Genomic DNA, 16912 nt, shown 5'->3' on the forward strand with positions numbered 1-16912 from the left:
ACAATCGAAACTTTAAAAAAAATCTTATTTTTTTACTAAAACAAACTGATATCTTTATTGTATTCTTCCCCTTGGAAATTCAGACCAGAAAGTGAAATATACAGAATTCTTGGGACACTTTGATAGCTAAATAGCCAACGCGTGCATTGTGCACACATGGCACATGCACCGTGGACTTTCAATGTTATAGCGCCACCAACGTCGGAGAGGAGAAAGTTTTTACGTGGAACCAGCAATTCCTGAAAAGCCAACTTTTTTGTCCGGGCGAATTTTGAAATTTTGAAACTATAGTTTGGTTTGTTATTCAATTTCCTCTGCAAAAAGTGTCATTTTGTAGTCTGAACTGCTTTTAAAGGCGAGTTTTTCGATATTTTCTGCTTCAATTCTCCCCATTGTTGTTCACCCAAGCGTAACGAAAGATAGCGGCGTTTAATCCTCCGTAAGCCTCCAAACATTTTATTGTTTAGGAGAGACCGAACAAAGGAATCCAACAAAAGAAGTGGTCTCTTTTTCAGCCGAGGTACCATTCTGTGTATGTGTATGGAAAGGGAAGCAGTGTGCAAAACGGCTCGTATTCGCCTCTAATTCCCCGTACAGACCGCGTGGGTTCCCTTTTCATTCATCCTATTCCTTTCGCGGCACACCTTTCCTCCTCTCTTTCTATTGGCTCCTTGCAATCACGTGGTTTTCTAGAATCTATTAGTATTGCGTATATTCCTGTCATTTCGTCGGCGGGTTTTCAGCCGAACAGTATCGTACCGTCAGTCTCCCGGTGTTGCCAACATAACACGTGCATTCATCCTTGCTATGACGCTCCGAATGTACAAGATCTGAATATATCTTTATGCAGTTACTTTATTTCTTCTAAAATTCTACATTATCGTCCAATGTGAACAACTGGCTACTGTAAGTACTGACTTCAAAACAAAATTTCAAGGGCAACATTTGAATTTCCTTTCCTCAAAATAAAAACTGGGTGTGCCACATTAATTGAAGTCAAATTTCTCAGTCTTACTTTCAGCCTTGTGCAGGTCAAAAGTTGAGTTTATTTTTCATTACTAGTTGCTGGTTCATTTTAAGTGCCTCTTACTGACCCAGAAAAAACGTTGTACCCTTGCTCCACCTCAACAGTTGTGAACAAAGTCTATGGGGAAACAAGAATTTTCTTAGTTCCTGGTTATTTTCTAAGTAAGTAAAAATGGGAAATATGTTTCTTAGTCCCAAATTCATGTCTTTCCATCAGTTCTCTGACTGACCTTTATTCGAGTGATGTGATGGCAAAACGTGGAGGCACTCTCAAATGATTTAAAATAGAGGAAATTTACACTTTTTCAGTTTTCCTCAGTGAAATATGTTCTTTTATAAAAATACGACAACTAAAACTACAGAATCAACTTGTCCTTTATATTTTCGGAAATGACAATATGAACCAATTTTTAACTGGAGACAAACGTACACTTGAGATCAAACTAATGCACTTTTTGGCTTTGATTTCTCAAAATCAAACAGTGCAACAACTTTTGTCAAGTATGAAACTTTAAAAAGCTAATTTAGCTTGAAAAATATTAACTTATTGCAGCAAAATTAAAGGAAGATCCATAACACAGCCTCGTGTGAATAGTGATCAAAGAACACTGCAAGATGTAAATTCAATTTATACATGGAATTCACTTTTAAAGCTCAAATATTTCTCTATTTTTCCCCTTCATCTGCAACGAGTCCATCTTCACATCGGGTCCTTTCTGTACTCCAACATCTGTGTGATCTTCAAGCTACTCCTGCCCTCAATAAGACGGACCAATTGATGTAGGATGTTCCTGAAGACATCTTGAACTCCATCTCGTAATGAGGAGACACTGAAGACGACTGACAGCCAAGCTGAAATTCCTGCCTGGACAAGAGAAATGAAGCAAATTGAAGCACTTTCAAATCTGAAGAGAATTTGTTTTCAAATGAACTCCACCATTTTGATCGCCTTGGTAGATGTGCATTTAAACAAAGATTTTACTTTGCCCATCAACTCGAAAAGTTCCTCTAGCAATGCAACAGTTGACTTTTCAATGAATCTAGAACAATTGACTTTAAAACACCTCGGCTAGAAAGTTATCAAATTTTTTAAAGTTGCCCTTGAAAATCCTACAAACGGAACAACAGATTCCTACAGTGAATTCCACTTTATCAAATTGCCAACAAGATTCATGAGTGAACTTCAGCATGAACTCTAACTTTCAAGATTGATTTATACCAAGACTTGCTGGTAACATTTTGTAGAATGAAAAAAAAAGTTTGGTTTTGGAGTGTCTGGTGCACTCCTGGTGTGTTTAAAGATTCTTATACTGAGGTAAAAACTTGCTCCAATTTCTGAGACAACCTTTACTAGCTTCCAATGCCTTCCTCTAAGCCATAAATAACTCGTAGCAATTGCTAGCGCATGCACAGTCCTTGTGGCATAAACTGTGTTAGAAACTTTCCGTATCATTAATTCTAACTCGGTATGTAAACACTGTGCACACAAGTCCTTACACAATTCTTTCAACTTTCAACTGAAATTGGAGAATTTTTCGACCTCATCTGTACTCGAACATTTACTTCCAAGATGAGACTTTGCCAGCTGATGTTCCACAACCTTTCAGAAATGTTTCGTTCATAAATCAGTCTTGCCGTGTCAAAGTTTGATAATTTCTAAGGTGCCCACAAAAAAAACCATGGAAAAATATTTGTGCTTGGAATCTCATTGCCCCAAATTGTCAACAGAATATTTGGAAAGCAATTGGAGAGAGTGAACTTTTGACAAATTCATAATTCATAGCTTTGTTTTCGCTTATGTTTTCAAAACGGCTTGGAAAGTACATTGACTCCAAAGTAAAAACCATGTCATGCACCCAAAACTCGGAAACAAAATAAAAATAGCAGCACAGATAGCTTGCCTTAACATCAACTGGCAATTTCTCAACTATGTGGTCAACCAAGGATATTTGTAACCTGTTACTGAGATAGCGAGTCTATTGATGAACATGCCCAGAAAAAGGATCCAAAGTATATTAAAATCAAAATAACTGCTGCCAAGCTCTTAATGCAAATTCAAATCGGAAGTCTTTCAAATACTTCACTATTTTATCAAATGCGCTTGCATAGTACCATTCCAAAATGCATATTGACATTAAGTTGTCTTTTCGACAATTGAACAGTTAACAAGTAATTTCAAAGATGAATACAGGGATGATTTAATTATTCAGACTTGTCGAAGGTAACAGGTTACAAAATGTAAGGTATTGCTTCTTACCTTATCAAGTGACCTTTGACCAATGAAGCTTGCGTCTATGTTATTGTGCAGCGACTGGCTCCGTTATTCCTGCAAAAAATTAAATTGAAAATTAGTATCAAATCCATTCGGGCGCGTGAGCTAGAACAAAAACCGACACCATCCCAGGTTCAGGCATACATCTCGGTGATAAACCTAAACCAGTCCCCATTTTGGTTCAAAGGTCACTGATTAAGGTAGGCAATGATACCTTACATGGCTACAGTGAATTTGGATACGCATCCTATGACCCAACCTTAGGTAATTTGTATATGATCTCCATGTATAGAGGTTGTATACAAATTACAAAGGTGTGGCCATAGATATGCACATTCATGATGCAATGTAGCCACTTTAGGGGAGGAGCCAGAAATACGTGCATAGTAGGGGAACTACAAAGGTTTCTGGATTTGAACTTTGACACTAGAAACTTTTGCAGTTGCCCTTCCAAGACCATGCGCGAGTTTCTGGGTCCATCCTCTAAAGAATTATCCTTGGTTGACTATTTTCTAGACGCCCTTCCCTCCTTGCATGGAGGGGGATTGTTTTTTTCTGTGAGAAATAAAGACAAAGGACACCTTATTCAAATTTTCTGTGTGAATTTATTCTAGGGGACCCCTATTCATGTTTTTCTTAAAAAAAAAAAAAAAGCAGCAGTGTTGTGCTAAATATACATTGGCTGGTTGGCGCCCTCTACTGTCTGGGGCGTGTGACTGTCTGTGGCCCAGGTACTATGGTTGATATACCTATTGTTCGGGGAAATCCACTGATGGGTCACTGGCACTCTGCACCACTGGTATCCTGCACTACATAATTAAAATGCATTTCACTTCATTAAACCAGCAAACATTGGCCAAAACAAAGGTCAGAAAGGATTCACTGTTGGCCAACCTAATCTTTGCTGAGTCTGTATGGGGTGTTTCACGGACGTCATCCCCTGTTCGGGCAACCAGGCTGCAAAATTTATGAATGTGTTTTGGAAGTGAATTTTTTTTGAAAAAAAAAATGAGAAAGCTGTTTTGAATTGGACTTTTCTACTTCATCTCCAGTGGAGTCCTGGACCACCAAAATGACAACCACCTCAGCCCAGATGATGACATGCGAATCAGAAAAACACATTCTAACATGGCTGGCTACTTTACAATTTGACTACATTTTGGAGAAAAATTATCCTGAAAAATCCCACTCTCTCAAGACGTTGTTCCACTGAATCAAATGCACTGAGGTGCAGTTCTGGAAGATAATTTTGTTTTGACTTGTGATGGAAGAACCACACAATCTATGAGAATTTCACCGAGTAACATTTCCCAAATTTGTCTGCAATTTTGGTTGTTTTGAGAAACAACTTGAACCCCACAACATTCCATGTTTAGACAGTGTAACTGACAAATAACTGTGCACGATAAGCAGAAAAAAGCTGTGTGGTTCAGTTTTCCTCTTAGGAGATACTGTAGATGACATTGGGTTTGTTAATGGTCTACTCCTATGAAAAATATTCTACATTTATTCCTATCATTTTATATTCCTATCATCATATTATAAATTCAGAGCCACAGAGCAAAATATTGATCCTCGGGATAAACAGACACGTTTCACTGAACTAACTAAATTGTTAACTTTTCATAATCTTCCTTCAACTAAGATTACAATCACTTTAAACACCCTGATGTACAAAATCTAATGAATTCAATCCAATGTGCTTTAGACTTAACCTGAAGCATTGGTAACACCTGTTAATATTCTGCTTACATTGTTTGACAGCTAAACATGTATCTGATACTGCAAACTCAACAATAAGTTGCACTTTGCCTCTGACCTCCTTAATACTAGAAAAAAGAAACACATTTTCTTTAACTTAAACGAGTGTAATAACACTTAATTAATGACAAGTGAGTGGCATTCCTGGAAATCTGCCCAAATGACTATGTTCAAACATCTCCAATGCTAATGGTCACATACACCTACCTAACTTCCTCTAACAGATATGATTGTTAATATTAAATATAAAGATTCCCTTTAATAGGATAATCTAAGTTTTATCAAATGCTTCCAAAACATTGTTTGTATAAGGTTACTTCTACTTGACTAAAGACTCATTTATTCTACTTTGATTTTAATTTTTTAGAAAGTTTACATTTTGAGGATGCCCCTATCAATTACCTACAAACCCTGATGAAAGTTTATTGTAAATTTAAACTATACATTTTTCCTGACAACATTAACTTATCTGGTTACCAATCTTTGATGTTTCATGCGCATGTTATTTTTATCTTGTATTCGCTGAGGGACAGGTGTTGTCGTTGTTAGTAATGCTGAGTACTCCAATAGACATAAACAAATCATCAATCCTATCATTTGACTATCCTCAGGAAAATTAAACAGTAATAGAAAACCACCTCACCTTGTAGTCCTAATCATAAACTATGAAGTTTAACTCTCTAGAAGAATTTCATTACTATTTGAATCCTGAAACAGAACTCTAATTATTTTTAAAAGGTTTTGAGGTTTACATAAACAGAATTAAACCTTCATTTTATAAACTATCCTATCAAAATTGCTTTTTTGAAATCAAGTTTTACTTGTCCAGTTTGACATAGAAATAACAAAGTACTTCTTTATCTTTCTTAAATTTACTTGTGGTGAACCAAATTAACACTTTTAAACACTACGTTAGATGATCCTTTGTTGCTAACGCAGACCTATCAGTACCATTTCCTACTCACAATAAACTTTTATACTGTCATCTTTGATACCACCTTTAAGAAAACAGTTACCTCCAAAAACAAATGAAACCAAAACTGAAATGATTTTGTAGAAGTTAGGTAAAGTTGAGCAGCCATATTTGAATGTATTCCTCCAAGTCTCACATCAACACCTGAGAAGAAGGCACTATCATTCATCAGGTCTAGAGCCCCCTCAGATCAGAAGCAGATGTCCTCTTTGATAAAGGTTTGGTCATCATGACCTTGCCAAAAAAGCAACCTGTTTACACAGGAACAAAGAGTGACGGGTACCAACTTAGGATAACAAAATGATCGAAAAAATGGTGGAAAAAAGTGCAATGGTCCTCAGTCCGTCACACCAATCCATACAGGGACTCCAAAGACTTAAGTAAGCAACAGGAATCCTTTCTTTCCTGTTCTTGAGAGTTTGAGATTTTTGGGTGAAATAGCATGCCAATTATGTGAGGCAGGACACCGGTGGGTTAGAGCACCAGCGACACATACAGTCGATTTCACTAAACAATAGGTATATCAACCACAGTACCTGGGCCACAGACTGCCACACGCCCCAGACAGTAGAGGGCGCCAACCAACAATGTATGTTTAGCACAACACTGCTGCTTGTACATGCATGTAGAATGGGATTTCATAAATAACACAAAAAGACATTTTGGAAACATTTGGTAAGTAAGATAATGTGAGAACCACTCCCTTGACACGAGCCATTCTGAAAAAAATAATGAAACATAGTTTCTGTAAATAAACACTGTTGATGAATAAAACAAATAAATATATGTAAATTGAACAAATTTTCAAAACTACACCAAATCATGCATGAACTGCAGAAACGTGGACAATGATTTCCAAATTTCAAGGTTTCAGATTCTACTAGAATTGCTGTACTTAAATTTCATTTTGGAATTTCGCAAAGTGCTTGTCTCAGGGTCTGTGTCTCAGATTCAATTTGTGGGAGTGATTCTCATCAATATGCAGTAACAAACATCCAAGGGTATGGTTCAAAACATCAAGTACCATCAATTTGTAGCTGATCAGAACACGGCTCTTTGAGCTGGAATCTTATGCGAAATCAGCAAACCCAAGTTGATCTGTTTGAGACTAAAATGCAGTGGTTTTGACATTGTCTTCGAGTCAATGAAATGGCTAAATCAATAAGCAGTGCACATCTGTGTTAAAATGTACCCAAAAAAGTCATTGTTCTCTAAATTCTGATATTTCAAAATTCCAGATTTTTAAAAAGGAAAACTTATAAAAATGTCTTATAAATGTCATATTATGTTCTTAGAAATCTTCACTACTATCGTAATACTTGAAATCTTGAACCATACCTTTGACCATATCCCTTGAGATGGATCCATGGGGATGTGTTTGGAAAATCCACAAATGGGAAAGACAAAAAAAGCAACATTACACACCAGAAACGGATAATCATCATATCCCCACACAGGAAGGACAAAGTTGGACACATCCCTACATCAAGGAAGGGGCAAAATTGGACACATCCCCACACCAGGGCAGGGACAAAGTTGGACACATCCCCACACCAGGGCAGGGACAAAATGGGAAACATCACCACACCAGGGCAGGGACAAAATGGGAAACATCACCACACCAGGGCAGGGACAAAATGGGAAACATCCCCACACCAGGGCAGGGACAAAATGGGAAACATCACCACACCAGGGCAGGGACAAAATGGGAAACATCACCACACCAGGGCAGGGACAAAATGGGAAACATCACCACACCAGGGCAGGGACAAAATGGGAAACATCACCACACCAGGGCAGGGACAAAGGTGGAAGCATCCCCACACCAGGGCAGGGACAAAGTTGGACACATCCCCACACAAGGGCAGTGACAAAGTTGGACACATCCCCACACCAGGGGAGGAGCAAAGTTGGATACATCCCTAAATCAGGGCTGGGACAAAGTTGGACACATCCCCACACCAGGGCAGGGACAAAGTTGGACACATCTCCACACCAGGGCAGGGACAAAGGTGGAGACATCCCTACATCAGGGAAGGGACAAAGTTGGACACACTCCCACACCAGGGCAGGGGCAAAGTTGGAAGCATCCCCACACCAGGGGAGGGGCAAAGTTGGATACATCCCTAAATCTGGGCTGGGACAAAGTTGGACACATCCCCACACCAGGGCTGGGACAAAGTTGGACACATCCCCACACCAGGGCAGGGGCAAAGTTGGAGACATCCCTAAATCTGGGCTGGGACAAAGTTGGACACATCCCCACACCAGGGCTGGGACAAAGTTGGACATATCCCCACACTAGGGGAGGGGCAAAGTTGAAAGCATCCCCACACCAGGGAAGGGGCCAAAGTTGGAGACATCCCCAGAATAGGGGAACAATGAACAATTTCTCAAGATCTCTGTACAAGAGAAGACATCATTTGAAGTACATGTATCACACACAAGAAAAGGCCAAGAATGTAAGAGATATCCCAACGTGAGAAATAAAAAAGACCATTCATGGATCCATCTCAGTATAGTTTGAAAAATGTTTACCAGGAAAACTCAAGGAATATATGTAGCAACCTCCAGTTGTTTCAGAATTTTAAATTTTGCTCTGTATACCGTTTCAGAATTTTGTCAACATTTAACTTGAAACTTATAAACTTTGTACAACTTTTTTTTTGGGGGGGGGGATCAGTCTGATGTTTATTAAAGTGTATGCTTTGATGCAATGATTCTGAGTTATATGATGTACATACTTTTTGCAATGTCACTGGATTCATTTGAGTTTTCCTGTAAGACTTTATGATTTTCCAAGAATGAAAAACACAACAATATCTCATGTATCACTTACAGAAAAAGAAGAAATAAATTTATCCTCAAGCAAACTTGACAAACAATGTTAGGGCAAGTACCATCATCACTGAGTTACAGGTGAATGCAAGGTAAGGTGACATCATACAATGGTATCAACCAATGAGCATTAACGATTTGAGTTTGCTTGAAGATAAGACATTACAGACATTTACACATCAGAGCTTACAAAGCAAAAGCTTAAAAACCTATCCAACCTTTCTTACTCCTTTCTTTATGAGGTTAATTTGCTTCTGCTATCAATGGGACTTGATTTTGTATTCGGCCTCTCATAAATAAAAACAACCGCTCTGGTGGAAATTTGGATACTCATCAGACTAAAGAATGACATTTGGAAACAATCCAAAATTTTGGAAAAGTGCATATATTCCATGTTGTTATTTTTTCTCTTTCATCAACTCAAGATGGGCAAACTTTCTGTTCTAATGATTGGAGTAAAAAACTTGGATAGCTCAAAAAAGGCTCCAAAAATATCCAGGTTTACATCATAATGACCTTTCAAAATCACTCAAATCTGAAAAGTTCTCTTTCAGAACAAACTTTCAAAAATCTTCCAGTTTTTGCTTTTGGTACTGGTCAAACATGTAACCATACACATGTATTTGAAGGAAAAAAATAAGCTGAAGATTTTTCAAAATATATCTCCTTAAGTTGAGGAAAGTTCAATGATAAAGAAGGATATTTTTGACACCTTATTAAAAACTGCAAATGTACAAATGATCTTTTTAATTACATTTCTGATGAAAACGGATGGCTTGACTTGAAATCTCTGGAGGCAAAACTGTTGTCATGGTAACGAAGGATGTTGTTGTTTATCACGTTGTTTACCTGCAATGATGGCAAGGAGAAAATAAAGTTACAAGTGAGAAATGCATCACTGGAAACAAATCTAAAACAAAACTCTGAGTACATCTATTTCACTTTGAAAGTCTGTGCTAAGTTTTCAAACACAATAATACATGAAGCTCAATTATTCCACAATTAAGCAATTACATATAGTTGCAGTAAAAAGAAACAGACTAGCTATTATCTGTTCATTTATAATACCCATCACATTCACAAATCACTCATTGTGGGATTAATTTGTTCCAAATCTTCCAAAAGACACCAGTATTGTGATGAGCATGATGAAGCTACAACTTGAAAAATTGGCTTTAATTCAAACCAGTGAATCAGAAAGTATCCACTGACCAATGTTTGAGCAACAACCTCCTGTCTGAATGACTTCTTTATTACGTCCCAGAAAATCTACACACACTGGTCCAAGGTTAACTCTAAGACTCTGTCTTACCATAGGTCTACGTATGTATACAACACTATAAGCATGTGACACTGGATATAGGAGCCTCAGTCATGGGACTTTTGGTATGAACAATTTGCCAAGAGGTCATTCAGAGTCTTTAATGACACAAAGTAACTTGGACTAATTTTAACTGAAACTAGACAAAAGAGACTGGGTAACTTGGACCAAGCTTTGTTATATGTATTTCATCTTTCAAAGGAGTGATTTAAGTCCTGAAGCCCCAAATTTTAATAAAAAAATTTCACATACATGTATGCTAGAGGTTAGAGTCGATATAAAAGGAATACTACCTTAAACTATGTTGAACTCACCTTGCAGGAAATGGCTGGTTGTATTTGTCTTCAAGGGGTTTTCTTGGACAGGTCAGGATGATAGCCTCACAATGGCCAAGGGTCAAAGGCACCACAAAACATATGTCATTTTGGGGGTGATTTACCTAAAAGGAAATCATCAAGGAATATAAGCAAAAGGAATGCACAAAGTGGAACCAAGAAAAACGTTTTAATTTCAAGAAAACAGAAACAACTTTTAACTACTAACAGCCCACTGGCACAGCTTTATGTATGAATAATATTGTGAGGTTTTCAATTTCTTTGATGATCTATTTCCATTTCCATGTACAGTGGAGAACTATTCATTCAGAAATCAAGAAAGGCATGCTGGGGTTAGAAAGATGTTTTTATCTGCATTTGTGAGTAGTACTTGCAGGTTGTGTCTGAGTCTTCACAAGACCTCACCTCAACATGATTCGCATTAAAAGATGACAGTGACTGTGTGGAAATGACAAGGCATATTTGATAAATATAAAAGGGGGAAATCCATCCAAAGGTACACATCAAAACCTTTGAGCTTTGGTATGCAGCCTACCTGTGCTAATCCACTGCATGATTGGTATACATGTACATGTAGATAAGTAACACTGATGCCTGACTACTTGCTGGTTATCTAACTGGCTTGAAAGATGACTGGCTGTTTGGTAGGCTGATTGGTTGACAGGATTACTTGCTGGTTGGTAGGCTAATTGGTTGACAGGATGACCTGCCGGTTGGTAGGCTGATTGGTGCACAAGATGACTGGCTGGTTGATAGGCTGATTGGTGCAAAATATGACTGGCTGGTTGGTAGGCTGATTGGCTCACAAGATGACTGGCTGGTTGGTCGGCTGGTTGGTTGACAAGATGACTGGCTGGCGGAAAGGGTGATTGGTAGACAAGATGACTGGCTGGTTGGTAGGCTGATTGGCTCACAAGATGACTGGCTGGTTTGTGTTGGCAAGTACATTATTTATACATGTCTTCAAGCACAGCATTTTTGTATCAAAATCTGAAGACCCAAGGTCAACGGTGTTCTCATCTGACATGGAATAACCGTATTGAGGTGGCTCACTGATGGCAGGTACCTGTTCCAAGTCTCCTGTAAAAGATCAGCCAATGAAAACAAACAGCACTTGAACAGTAGTCACATATCTGAGTTTTTTAACCCGACCTCTCCAGCCTACTTTGGCCAGAACACCTGCGGACACATTACTTTGCATCATTTGTCAAAGTGGCTTGCCTGCACGTGTAATAAGATCCCACAGGTCAACTCTCCCCAAGGCCAAAAGCCTGGGAGTCTGTGGTTGCTAGTCACTACAAGATCCAAAACTAGCAATGTTCAGAGGGACTAGATCCCATGGTCTCAACATCAGACTTTTTCACCTGATGGGGTTAGGGTTTAAGGCAACAAAACACATTTCGCCCCTCATCAGTAAGCCTGGTAATTGTGTGTACGTGTATCTCAATTTTTCAAGGCTAATGCCAGACGATAGTTTTTTTACCAGGCTACCCCCTGTCACAATGTTCAAACTAGAAAAAAAGTTGCGATTTTGCAGAAAAAAAGGTTGCTGCGAGCCCAATACTTTTCAATTTGGCTTTCTCATCTAAAGTTTATTTATTCACCTGAACTGCAACTCCTCTGCTGTTCTTGTTTTTTGAATTTTGTTCTTCATTTTATTCTCTCAACCGTCACTGCAATTCATTTGCTACACAGATTCAATCTCAATGGGCACTGCCATTCATTTGCCACACAGATTCAATCTCAATGGGCACTGCAATTCATTTGCTACACAGATTCAATCTCAACAGTCACTGCAATTCATTTGCTACAGATTCAATCTCAATGGGCACTGCCATTCATTTGCTACACAGATTCAATCTCAATGGGCACTGCAATTCATTTGCTACACAGATTCAATCTCAACAGTCACTGCAATGCATTTGCTACACAGATTCAATCTCAACAGTCACTGCAATTCATTTGCTACAGATTCAATCTCAATGGGCACTGCCATTCATTTGCTACACAGATTCAATCTCAATGGGCACTGCAATTCATTTGCTACACAGATTCAATCTCAACAGTCACTGCAATGCATTTGCTACACAGATTCAAGCTCAACAGTCACTGCAATTCATTTGCTACACAGATTCAATCTCAACAGTCACTGCAATGCATTTGCTACACAGATTCAATCTCAACAATCGCTGCAATTCATTTGCTACACAGATTCAATCTCAATGGGCACTGCAATTCATTTGCTACACAGATTCAATCTCAACAGTCACTGCCATTCATTTGCTACACAGATTCAATCTCAATAGGCAAATACAGTCACATTCTTGTTAGTCTCACACAGTGATAAATGCCAAGATTCCAATGAGAGTTTTACAAGTAGCTTTGTGTCTGGAAACTAGACACACATGATGAAGCAATGTGTATCAGTGAATGAACTAAAATTAAAACTCCAAAGTGCTTGTCTCGAGTTGCGCATCATTTGTTGCTTGTGAAGCAATGATTTCAGACTCAATCCCAACAAGTTACATGTATTGTGGTTCGCTACTTTCAACACTGTTTAACATAATCATGCTCTGGGGAAGGGAACATTTCACACTAATAATAATAATAAAACTGCATTTATATATTGCATTATGAATTAAAGATTCCTCAGTGCGCTTTACAAACAAAAGCTTGACCTTAATCATATTACAACACTTAAAATCATATGATTACAATCTACACATGTACATTTGAAATCCCTAATTATAAAACAGCACAAATTAAACAGGGCAACTAAAAAAACAGGAAATAGTTTAGGAATTGCAGCTCAAGCAAATTAATTGAACTGCTTGGTTGAGTGAAGCCATTACCAGAGAAATAGGGCTCCTAGGAATCTAATCTAAAATGTACAATGTACATGTACTGTACACACTTTTGGAGTTCTGGCAGCTTATGTTGTCCCATTGGGGAATTAAGAAAAGATGTGATATGAACTTACATTTTGCACTTCTGTACATACCAAAAATGTAATCTCTTTTCCTAGGTGTACATGTGACTCAGCATACATGTAACAGGATACATGTATGCACATTTGCCCTGTATGTACATGTATGTACATGTATAGGCCGTGCTAACAACTGGACTTCCCTTTGGAATTGCTGTAAAAAAATCTGTTCATCCCTTTACTAAGGGTCAACTATTTAACTCAGCATAGTACATGTATGTATGAGATATGGACATTGTGTATAGTACATGAACATGTACAAAGAAACATGTACAGTGTGAGTTGGCCCTACCAGCAAAAAATGACTACAGTGCATTTGACAAAATCATTAAACAGGCTTGGGGGTTGAAAACCAACTTCAAAATGATTATAAAGGCAAGATATGAACATTTATGTGGCAAAAACTTAGTGTCCATGGGTAATTGCCCACATGATGAGCTTGCCAGCCAAAAGTTGGGGCAAATGTCGACTTTCTTCAACTGGGACTCTTTTCAAAGGCTTATAATTCCAACATTAAACTCATGTGTGGCTATTTCACTTAGGCAGACAGACCTTTTGCCCAAATAACAAGGATAGAATATCGTAAGTCCTTAAACAAAATCTTGTGCTCACTGCATGGGTATCCTCAAAAACTGATTTTATTTATTTATACCGATAAATAATTTCAAAATTCAAGAGGCAATAACTCTGAAAGTATGCAAGAGATGGTCTGAGTAACTTGGACTCTACAAATCTACAATTTTTTAATACACATGTAGTAGGGTCCAAGTACCTTCAATAGGTTTTCCTTCACATTAATTCATTTCATCATTTATCATTCCTTATCATCATTACTGGAATCTTTCACTTGATCCTAAGCCGGGCACATTAGACAGTCTTTAGAACGACCATTTTGCAGATGAATTCGGAGGATTTTGGTACGGGGTACGAATTATTTTGAGTGAAAGGAATGAATGGGATGGAAAGCCTATGGGAGGTACTTGGACCCTACTATCACCCCACTATGTCCAAATATAAAAAAAGCGATTTGTAGAGTCCAACTTGGACTATTCAAGAGATTACTTTTGATGGAAAATTCCAAATGCCTCGGTTCAAATCACCCTATAGGTACCAACACGCAGCCTGTAATTCTTATTCATTTTTGAGAAACTGGCCTCCAAAATTCCTTGCAAATTAATTTCTGTGGTTTGCAAGAGCAAAATAGTGAGCATGGCTCCAATTTGGGGGAGGTTTATCTCAGGAACCATTTGGAGTTAAAGCCAACAATTTTGCATGTGGTCATACCAGATAGCTGCATTCTTAAAAAAAAAAAGAAAATTGAGTCCAATCTGAGTCGATTACCATGGAACCTCCGGTTGAGTTCACGTGGAATGACCCTGCCAGTAACTTCAGCACTTCCAGTACATAAGCCTTATTGCTGATACGGCATGAGAGATTTTGCACAATGGTAATCGGTACTACTGTAGGTATTCTAGAAAGGAAAATGGGGCAATGTTTGGTTCTTTTTCTTTCCCATAATGCTTTTTTACCATCGCGCAAAATCGCTAATGCTGTACCAGCATTATTATAAGGCTTAGGCCTACCATGGACGAATACATGCAAGTGTGTTTTTATTCCTCTATTGGGCTTATAGTACTGACAAATTTGACACGAGATCGAGTACAGTGTCTGAAGTTGGCAGTCCATTTTTTTCCTCTATAGCTAGGTCTATGTACCCCCAGGACCGTGAGGTCCGACGACTGCTTCTCTCCCAGAAGAGAAGCAGACGCTGGACCCCACGGTTCGGGGGGTAAGGTCTATGGACTTACACACAAATTTGTTACAGAGCCACACCTGTACCATGTGTACGTTCTAATTTCGAGCCACGCATACCAGTAAAATAGCAAAGAACTTACCGCCATCATGACAGTAAATACGAGCTATATGGGCAACCATACGTATGATAGCCAAACCACAATTCACAACCGTGCATTATGCATGACATGTCCGATGCTCAACCAACCATAAAAACATCACGTGTGAAATTAGGCTCCTACAACATTGATTACCGCTTGACTACTGCAATTCACAAAACTTGGCGGTGTTTTTACTATTGATATACTGATGAACGGCTGCAACAAGAGTCTAATACACATTGGGCATGTGCAATACATACACAACCACTGTGGTTTGGCTTCATACGTATGGTTGCATGTAGCGTTAGGCCTAGTTTTCAGACACAAGCAACCAGTAACAATTGCATCATGTGTACATTGTATGTGTGATGTAGGCCTAGTAACATTAACAATACCACAGAAAAGAAGTTTCTTAAACACGGCGTCGTACTATATTTTTGTGGACACAGGATATTTACCTTGCTTTTCATCGATGCAGCAGACAGCCGGCTTAAAAACTCATTTCATTTCACGGAAAACTGAAAACTATCAGCTCACGTTCGACAATGTATACTTGTCAGTCGCGCCATGAATACATTCTTGCCAAATATATAGCGCCCTCTATTGAGAAAAATAACAGCGCCCTCTATCGACATATAACACAAGATCAATAAATAGCGCCCTCTTTTGACAAAAGCAATGGCGCCCTCTATTGACTGACAATCGATCTTGCGTGATGACCCTGAATAATAGCGCCCTCTATTATAGTACACAAATTTTATTTTAGTGACAATTATTGTTGGTACATTTCAAAGAATAACTGAAAGTCAGAAAACAAAGGTTTGCGACACTTTGGTCAGCTTCAGATCTCTTTTGCAAAAAAAAAAGGGCTATACGACCCAAAAACTGTAATCTTTGAGTTTGGACTCTTTTTATTACGTTTTTGAGCTCGACTAAAAGTTAAAGTTGGCAAAGAAGCCATACTTTGAAATATCTCCATAAATGAAATGGCGCCCTCTGCAGTTTCGTATAGATTGCAATTACTAGTATAGCGCCCTCTAAAGAACGCTTGACTTCGTCATTATTGATCACTAGCGCCCTCTACTGAAAACTTGCTGCAATTTTTTTTTTTCACTTTTCACAAAACTTTTTTACATTTAAAGGTATTCTTGACCCCATACTGATTATACGTTCTCCTCAAAAACCTTTGGGAGAAAAACGTTAGGAAGGGGGGGGCAGGTGGTTTCAATGAATCACCTCTGATCCTGTCATATTTTGAATCATTTGTTTTTATTCAGTAGCTGTTGCTGGTTAAGTTCCACCCTAAAAATTAACTGGAAAATAAAAATACACTTATAATTTCAACTTAGTTGGACATCTCCACAAATCTTTTTCATACTTGAGTTTTCTACTGAAGTAATCAATTGCTACATTTTTAATCCTACATATTACTATGTACAACTGTTATTAATTTTAAATTATTTTAATTAACGAACATGCACACTTGCCATTTCATGTTTGAAAAG

General features: G+C 38.3%; 2 long non-coding RNA genes across 2 annotated transcripts; one reads left to right on the forward strand and one right to left on the reverse strand.

The window, feature by feature from the left end:
* The first annotated feature begins 559 nt into the window (after positions 1 to 559).
* LOC147799192 (uncharacterized) lies at positions 560 to 3086 on the forward strand. Its single transcript, XR_015425286.1, has 2 exons — positions 560 to 906; positions 1720 to 3086. It is a non-coding gene; the product is annotated as an uncharacterized LOC147799192 (long non-coding RNA).
* Positions 724 to 15991, reverse strand: LOC147799193 (uncharacterized). The gene is made up of 6 exons (XR_015425279.1): positions 15866 to 15991; positions 11062 to 11606; positions 10506 to 10630; positions 9625 to 9719; positions 3284 to 3352; positions 724 to 1891 (listed from the first exon to the last, which is right to left on the reverse strand). It is a non-coding gene; the product is annotated as an uncharacterized LOC147799193 (long non-coding RNA).
* Positions 15992 to 16912: the final 921 nt, after the last annotated feature.

This window comes from Acanthaster planci, linkage group LG05, assembly GCF_054643075.1.
Source record: "Acanthaster planci isolate LZ-2023a linkage group LG05, COTS_SCS, whole genome shotgun sequence".
NCBI classification, from domain to species: domain Eukaryota; kingdom Metazoa; phylum Echinodermata; class Asteroidea; order Valvatida; family Acanthasteridae; genus Acanthaster; species Acanthaster planci.